Raw genomic sequence first — 8,127 nt, forward strand, 5'->3', positions numbered from 1 at the left:
TTTCAAAAGGGAGCGATAAATGGTTCTTGAGCACTGCAAGGCTGTGCAAGCATTGATTTCAGTAAGTGTGATTAAAGTAGCTCCCAGGAGACTCTAAAACTCGATTATTAATTACAACAGAGCCTGATGGCTTTACCAGAGCTGCGGCCGCACGAAACCAGGTTTAAACAAGAAAGGCTGTCTTTTCTCTCACGTGAGCCTGCAGGTGCAGGGTCCACAGTCACCAAGACTGTCCCTCTCTGTCGCGGGCCTCCCACTCCCGGGGTGGCTGCAGCCCTGGCACCCGCAACGGCTCCCCACCAGCCTGGCCCCGCGCCAGCCGCCGGGGGGAGGAAGACAGAAAGGGGGCCGGTTCCCTCGGAGGGCACAACTCCGAAGTCACATTTCGTGCTTCCCTTCTCCTGCCCTTGCCACACCTAGCTGCCAGGCAAGCCTTACGGAGCCCAAAACCGGGGCTGCCGTAGAAGACGGCACGAGTGGGGAGTAAAAGGCGATGTGCCGTCTTGGATGCTCTGAAACAATAAAACAGCTACTTTCTCTTTTTTTTTGTATCATAATTTTTTAATCAGTTTCAGAGGTAGAATTTTGTGTAAAACAGCAACTTTAAAAGAATTCTCCCCAGCTTTCAAGGCCTAAGTCAAACACCTCCCCCTTCATCGGTTCTCTGAGCCAGCAGTGCTCCCCGCCCCTCTGAACTTCACCTGTGCCCTTCAGGTGGCTGGACCCCACCGCAGCACCCACCTGTGCCCGGCCACCCCCAGCGGAGGGAGCGCGCCTTTCCCCGCCAGCTCATTCCATTTCCTGCCATGAAAATGGTCTTTTTATTGAGCTTTGGGGTCGACAAACTTCCGTGACCTACCCAACACCCATTTGACACACACGCAAACACACTCACAAGCTCACACGCACTCACACACTTCTCTGAGAATAGACCCCTGCGGTTTGCAAAAGCGGGAGGGGTAAGCCCTTTCGTGCAGAGAGGGTCGGGCCTGACCTGTCCCCTCTGCCACCCGGGGCGGCCACGAGGCCCGGCTCTGGCCGATGAGATGTGCGCGGGTGTTCCCCGCAGGGTCTGCTCTCCTGCACAAGGGGACAGCGCTGGCTGGCAGCAGCCTCCCCCTGCCCCATCCCCCTCTCCCCAGTGCAGCTGCCCCCGCGCAGCTGCCCCCGCAGGTCCCAGGGGCTGAGGTGAGCGGCCCCTGAGCCCCTGAACCCCTGAAGCCAACGACCGCCCCGCTGCAGACCCCTCAACAAACACGACGATGCAGTTATTCAGCACAAAAGGCCGCTGTAGGCCATGAAAGACACAGAGAAAACTTACACGCGTGTCGCAGAGTGAAAGATGCCGATGTGACACGGCCGCACGCTGCCTGACCCCAGCTGTTCTGGAGAGAAGTCTGCGGAGACAGGAACAACATCGGGGGTTTCCAGGGGAGGGACGGATGACAGGCAGAGCCCGGAGGGTTGGTGGGGCAGTGCTACGGCTGGCGGACACCGTGATGGTGGAAAGCTGTCCTCAGACCGCAGGCACACGCCACCCGTGAGCCCTGACATCAGAGGAGCCACTTGGGCTGGTTATGTGTTAGCGCGCGTTCTTCCGTCATAACCAAGCACCACAACGGCAGGGGTCCACGGTGGAGGGGTCTGTGGGGGAGGGGTCGATGGGAGGCCTCTGTATCGCCTACGAAATTTTGCTGTGAACCTAAAACCCTAAAACTGCTCTTTAAAGTAGTCTATGGGGAGGCTGCCAGGGTGGCTCAGTCAGGTGGGCGTCTGCCTTCGGCTCAGGTCATGATCCCGGGGTCCTGGGATCGAGTCCGTGTCGGGCTCCTTGTTCAGCGGGGAGCCTGCTTCTCCCTCTCCCTCTGATGCTCCCCCTGCTTGTGCTGTCTCTATGTCTCTGTCTCTCAAATAAATAAAATATTTTTTTAAAAAAACTAAGCTATTAATTTAAATATGTATATATATGACTACTCATCCATACTTGTTTCCACCTCTGCGGTCAGATGTTCTGAACTTGGAACCCGATGCACTCCAGCTGACACAATCCCTGCCCCCAGCTGCCCGCAGCACCTCCCCTTCCCCCCATTGTGAACTCACAGAACCCATCGGGACCCCCTCCCAGGCTGAGGGCCTGGAGACAACCCACCTGAGGCCACAACCCCACTGCAACCCATGGCCGGCCCACTCTTCTTCGTGGCCACAGCACAGGCCAGGAGCTGCCAACTGGAGCAGAGCCGAGAGGCCACAGGCCCGGTGTCCACGGCCACGCTGGGCTGAGATGACCCAGGACTCACTTTGAGGCTGGAATCTGAACTCGCTGGCCCAGTGGGCTACCCACCACTGGGATCCACCAGCCAGCCCATGGCTGGGCACCCCGAGCCGAGCCGTGCTGGCCTTAGCTATAGAATGGGGAGCCCTGGGGACCACAGGCTCCCGGAGCGCACAGTGGGGGCCGCTGTGTCCACCTGCGGGTCCCCAGGGCTCGACAAGGTGCCTGGCGCCCAAGAGCGCTTATTATCATCCCTGGCTGTTGAGCAACCAACACGAAGTGCCTGTTGAAATCCTGCCGTGGCCTCAGCCCAGAGAAGAGCGCCCTCAGCAGGCCGAAGGGAAAACAGCAGCGAGAACGGTGGGGCGCGTCCCCTTCCTCGTGGAACCTGGACTTGGCTTCCGGAGCCGGTGCAGGGCTTGATGGCTCTCAAGTGTGGCCCAGCGGGAGGGGGAGACGCTGCCTGGAAGGAAGCCCAATAGACGCAGACAATTTACTGTTCCCGAGAGGGCACCTGGGGGGCCGCCTCTTCAGAGGGGTCCGCCGGGAGCACGTGGGGTCACATATGGAAACCATACCGGCCGAGCAGAACCGGGCATCTGGAGTCGCGGCCCAGCCGGGGGCCGCGCCGTTAAAGGCAGGAAGCCCAGGTCACCGAGCCCGCCGTGCAAACAGCGCACGCAGACCCGCGGATCCGCGGACTGAGCGAAATCCCTCACATCCCAGCGCCTTTTCCTCAGGTGCCTCGGAAGGGGCAGTGGGAAAATCCATGCACTTTTCAGTCCTAACAAATGTCACCTCGGAGACTCGTTCGGACCAGTATGGAGGAGGACGGGACAGGGCCCGGATCGCAGAGGTGCACACTCGGGGCGGGCGAGGGCGGTCACAGCGTGCCCCCCGGAGAGGCCACCTCCGTCCCTTTCCGACAGTGTCCACTCAGAAGAAATCAGGAAACAACTGAAACATCCGAAATAACACCGTATTGAGTTTCTGCATCAACAGGCTTCCCCACAGATCAACTCCTCGAGAACAAACCCTCCTAACTTAAGCGTATTAATATCTGCAGGGCAGAACGTTCCAGCACTGCTGATAAAGATCAGCGTTTTCCAGGAAAGGACCACGTTTTTATCTTTGGTAATAACTAGCAAGGATCGCATAAAAACGGCAAGAGAAATAAAATCCTTTAAAAATATATTTTAAAACAGTCAGCAGACATTTTAAAAGGTCTGATGCATACGGATTTCTTTGGTATGTTTTTAATCGCCTACAGGTCCTGGGAGAAGGAAGAACAAAGAGTATCTTGATACCATACATATTTAGAAAGAGCGGGGTGTTAAAACTCCAGGGTCAGGGGCGGCTGCCAAGCATCTTTGTGGGGCAATACTGCCCCCTTGTGACCAATTTTCACGGACCTATTTCAGTAAATCAGCCCCTAGATCTGGACAGCCTGCAGATTGCACCCGACCGTCTTGGCCCCTTTCAACTCCCTTTTACTCCTGAAGGAAGCCGCAGACCCAGAACCACTTCTAGGCAAGGAGGAACTTGACGTGAGAGCACTCCTCCAGCATTCAGGATGCAGTTCCCAGTGGGTCTTACGCGTATGTGGGCGGATGCTGTTAGGAAGAAGGCCTCACTTCCACACCTTTTTTTTTTTTAACATTCTCCATGAATCAGTGAGCTGCAAATGCCCAAGAGGGGTAAGTGTAAATTCCTTCCAGCCCACATAACTTACCTGCTGGATTTTTTGCAGTAACACGAGACTGCTGTTCCAAACATTTCCAGTGACTTTCAAGACTTTCTATCAAGGCAAGTTCACTGTGGGTATTTTTACCCTGATTACAATGTGTAGTCATCGGCACAGTCCCATGCTTCCTGTAATCCCTATGTTCACTAAATATTTATCCAGTTTGACTGGGTCTTACGGAGCATCTACTATAAGCCAAGAATTGCTGGGAACCCGTGCCCTCGGTCCTCCCAGGAGTAGCAGCCTATCACCTGGGAGTGCGTGAGAGATGCGGGATTGCAGCCCACCCCGACCCACTGAGTCTGCATCTGCATTTTGCTAAGATCCCCATGTGGTTTGCGTTAGGGTTTGAGATGCTGTACAGTGGTTTCCAGACATGAACAAGCATGAGCATCATGGGGTGGGGGGTGTTAAAACACACACTACTGGGCCCTGCCCTGGGGGTCTGACTCAGTGGGTCCTGGTGAGCCCAAGAATGTGCTTGTCTAACAAGTTCCCAGGCAATGCAGGCCTGAGGGCCACGCTGGCTCTCGCCTTGGCTGCATGCTGGCAAGGGAGGTGGAAACGACACCGACCCCTGGGTCCCACGTCTGGAAACCAAACAAAGTGTGGCTTGGGCGCTGAACATTTGAAGAGTTCCCTGGCAGATGCGAACAGGCAGCAAAGATTGGGAACCACTGCTCCGAGGGATGAAAGGGGAGACATCGGAAGTCCTTTATCGCCAAGTCTCGCTAAGCCACGTGATTATCTGATGAAAATATTTTGATCCCGTGGTAAGGGTTCTCCAGAAGCCTACTTATATCCTCTTTGAGAGCTAACGCAGGACAAAAGAAGGTGTTGGCACCAGAGGGCAGTGTGATGTCTGCCCAGTGGGGCAGGAGGGAGACAGGGAGAGGACAGTCAGGTCATCCAAACTTCAGAGAAGCCACTGAGAAGAACGTCCTGGGGTAGTGAGCCGGCCACTGTCCTATCAGCAAACCCTCACAGCTGTGAGCTGGGGCTGGATTTTATCCTGAGCAAAGTCCGTGGAAGAGCCATGCCCACGTCACGGAAACTACCCCTAAAACCATTCCTCTGAACTTTTTTGTTTGCAAATATCAGGAAGCTCTGGTGTAGGACAGGCAAAGGACAGGTGGCTCTCGGCTTGGGCTGGTGTGTTCTTGGAAAATAAATCATCACCTGGATCAATACAGCCTCTTTTCTGCAACGATGGCATGATGGGGAAGGTTTGTTTTCCTGACCAAGACCCCTGCAACAAATAAACAGACACGACCCGCGCAATGTCATAGAAAAAGATTCTCAGCACTAGCAACCATCCACTATCACCTAAAATAGCAAAATTTGCCTGTGGTCCTGATAGAGGGACATAAGGACACTGGACCGAGGAACAGAGCCATACCATGCAAAGGCTTGGGGCTAGAAATCGAAAGACCTGGCTCTGAATCACCTGTAAATAGAATTAAGAACGCTGCCCAGCTCACTAGGCTGCTTTGGAAAACATACGGAAACCAGCTGTGAAAACGCTTCCTAAGGGCACCTGGGTGGCTCAGTCAGTTAAGCGGCTGCCTTGGGCTCGGGTTGTGATCCCAGAGCCCTGGGTTCAACTCCCTCATTGGGCTTCTTGCTCAGCGGGAGTTTCTTCTCCCTCTCCCACTCCCCTTGCTAGTGCGTGTGCTCTCTCAAATAAATAAGATCTTTTTTTAAAAAAGAAAAAGCTTTGTAATTTACATAGCATCTATAAAGTGTTTTCTTACTATACACACTTAAAGTAAAATAGACATTACAGCACATGAAATACAGCTGTTTGATAAACGTTAATTAAAAATAGCGGGAAATTACAGGGGGCGCCTGGGTGGCTCAGTCGGTGAAGCATCTGCCTTCAACTCAGGTCATGATCCCAGGGTCCTGGGATCAAGTCCCACATTGGGTTCCTTGCTCGGCGGGGAGCCTGCTTCTCCCCCTGCCTGCTGCTCCCACTGCTTGTGCGCTCACTCTCTCTCTCTCTCTCCCTGACAAATAAATACATAAAAATCTTTAAAATAAAAAATAAAATTAAATTAAAAAAAAATTTTTAAAGACCAAATGGATAAAAATAGTGGGAAATTACAGCCAACACTGCATATTATCTTAATCATCTTCTTACAATTCAGAAGGGAATTTTTGGAAAATCATTCAATGATAAGATGTTTCCAGAAGGTTATTCAGGGGACTTTGCTTCATTAATTGCTTCATTTGACAAAATTTTATTGACTGGCATCTATGTGTCACCTGAAGTGGTGTGTCTTTTATTACATGTAAATTTCCCAATGACGGTAACCTTCAAAATATTTACGGGGAGATAAACACAGGCAGTTCTGTACAGAACAAGATGGTCACCTGGGCATGTGCTGCTTTTCCTCCCTTTCAAGAATCCATTAAAATGAAAGCAAAGGATATTTAAAAGCAATAAGCCCATAAAAGCAGAGAGTTGGGAGTCACACCGAAGCCCTTCCCCACATGAAGCTGAAACCTCTCTTGGCAGGAGCAGAGCAGATCGGGACAGTTTTCCCTCCCTAGCACATCCTCCTGAAAGGGAATTCTTAGGAACACACTTCATGCAGAAGGAATGTGACTTCAAAGAAAGGGTCTAAACAATACAGCAGGAAGGAAGGACAAAGAAGGTGGTAAATGAGTGGGCAGATATCAGTGAACCTCAGTTATAGAAAATGCTATCATAATAATGACCACTGGGTTGCTGGACAGATCTGGACAGATCTGCATCTAAAATCCCAGTCGATTAATCATATAAAGAGAATGAATAGACTGTTTTCTAAGATCCGCGTATCGTCCAGGGAAAGGATAAAGGTTTTCATTAACTTTAAACAATAACTTAATTTTTTATGTTGTAAATTTCTAAAGTAACCACTAGAAGACTAAAAACAGAGAGTGTAATTTACAAACCAGAGGGGGGGAAATGGGATGATAGAAGGAAAAACTCACTAGATCCCCCCAAAAGCAAAAAATGGAACATCGACATCACAAAATAAAATGGTAGAAATAATCCAAATAAAACAATTACATTAAATGTAAATGGACTAAATGCCTCACTTAAAAGGTAAACATTTCACTTTTTAAAATCCAGTTTTAGGGGTGCCTGGGTGGCTCAGTCGTTAAGCATCTGCCTTCGGCTCACATGCCCCGCATCGGGCTCCTCCGCTGGAAGCCTGCTTCTCCCTCTCCCAATCCCCCTGCTTGTGTTCCCTCTCTCGCTGGCTGTCTCTCTCCATCAAATAAATAAATAAAATCTTAAAAAAATAAATAAATAAAATAAAATCCAATTTTAGGCTGTTTACAAATGCAAATACTTGCATTTCAGTATCCATGACTGGACATGAAAGAGAGCCTCCAGGCCACCAGAGAAAGATGCTGGACGTTGCTATAAGGATCAGCGAGGCACTAAAGGGAGCACAGACAGAGGATCACCAAGACGCCAGGCACCTCCCACAGGAGCGGACACCACAGGGTGGCCCCCGGCAGCACCTGCAGGCCCCCCTCGGGCACCAAGAACAGCGGCCCAGAGTGAATGCCCAGAGAGGATTCCCCAACCAAAAGAAAGCATCAGACCCATTGCTTTTACCACCTGGGGAAGAGGTGTCTGTTCATTAGCTGGTTGGAGAGGACAATGAGCAATCAGAAGTGGGGTTTCCAAAACCACGGGGGCACCTAAAGCCAAGCTATCATCCTCACACCCCTCTGAGGGCTGTGGCAGGAAACACAGAACCGCTCAGAGCCACCACCTGCGGCCAGGCAGAGAGCGAGCGTTGCGTGTTCACCAACACCGTTTCCTCCTCCTCCTCCTGGGCAGAGAGCGGCCCACATTCCCACCTCCTCCACACCAGGGAGGACATGGCTCTCCGCTCTGCCAGAGGAGAGGGGGCAGAACTGATGACAGTGCCTTGCTGCGGAGGGTAGGATGGCTCCCATGGTTCCTCTGCCTGTGTCCCCACCCTTGTGTAGTCTCCTCCCACAACTCCTGGTCCAGCCACCTGGTTTGGGCCAACAGTACCATCATAAATGAGTCAGCAGCCAAAATTTCAATAAATGCTTGCACCTTGGGCTTGTCCCCTGTCAT

Source organism: Ursus americanus, chromosome 4 (genome assembly GCF_024610735.1).
Source record: "Ursus americanus isolate L20-20 chromosome 4, mUrsAme1.1.p, whole genome shotgun sequence".
Lineage (NCBI taxonomy): Eukaryota > Metazoa > Chordata > Mammalia > Carnivora > Ursidae > Ursus > Ursus americanus.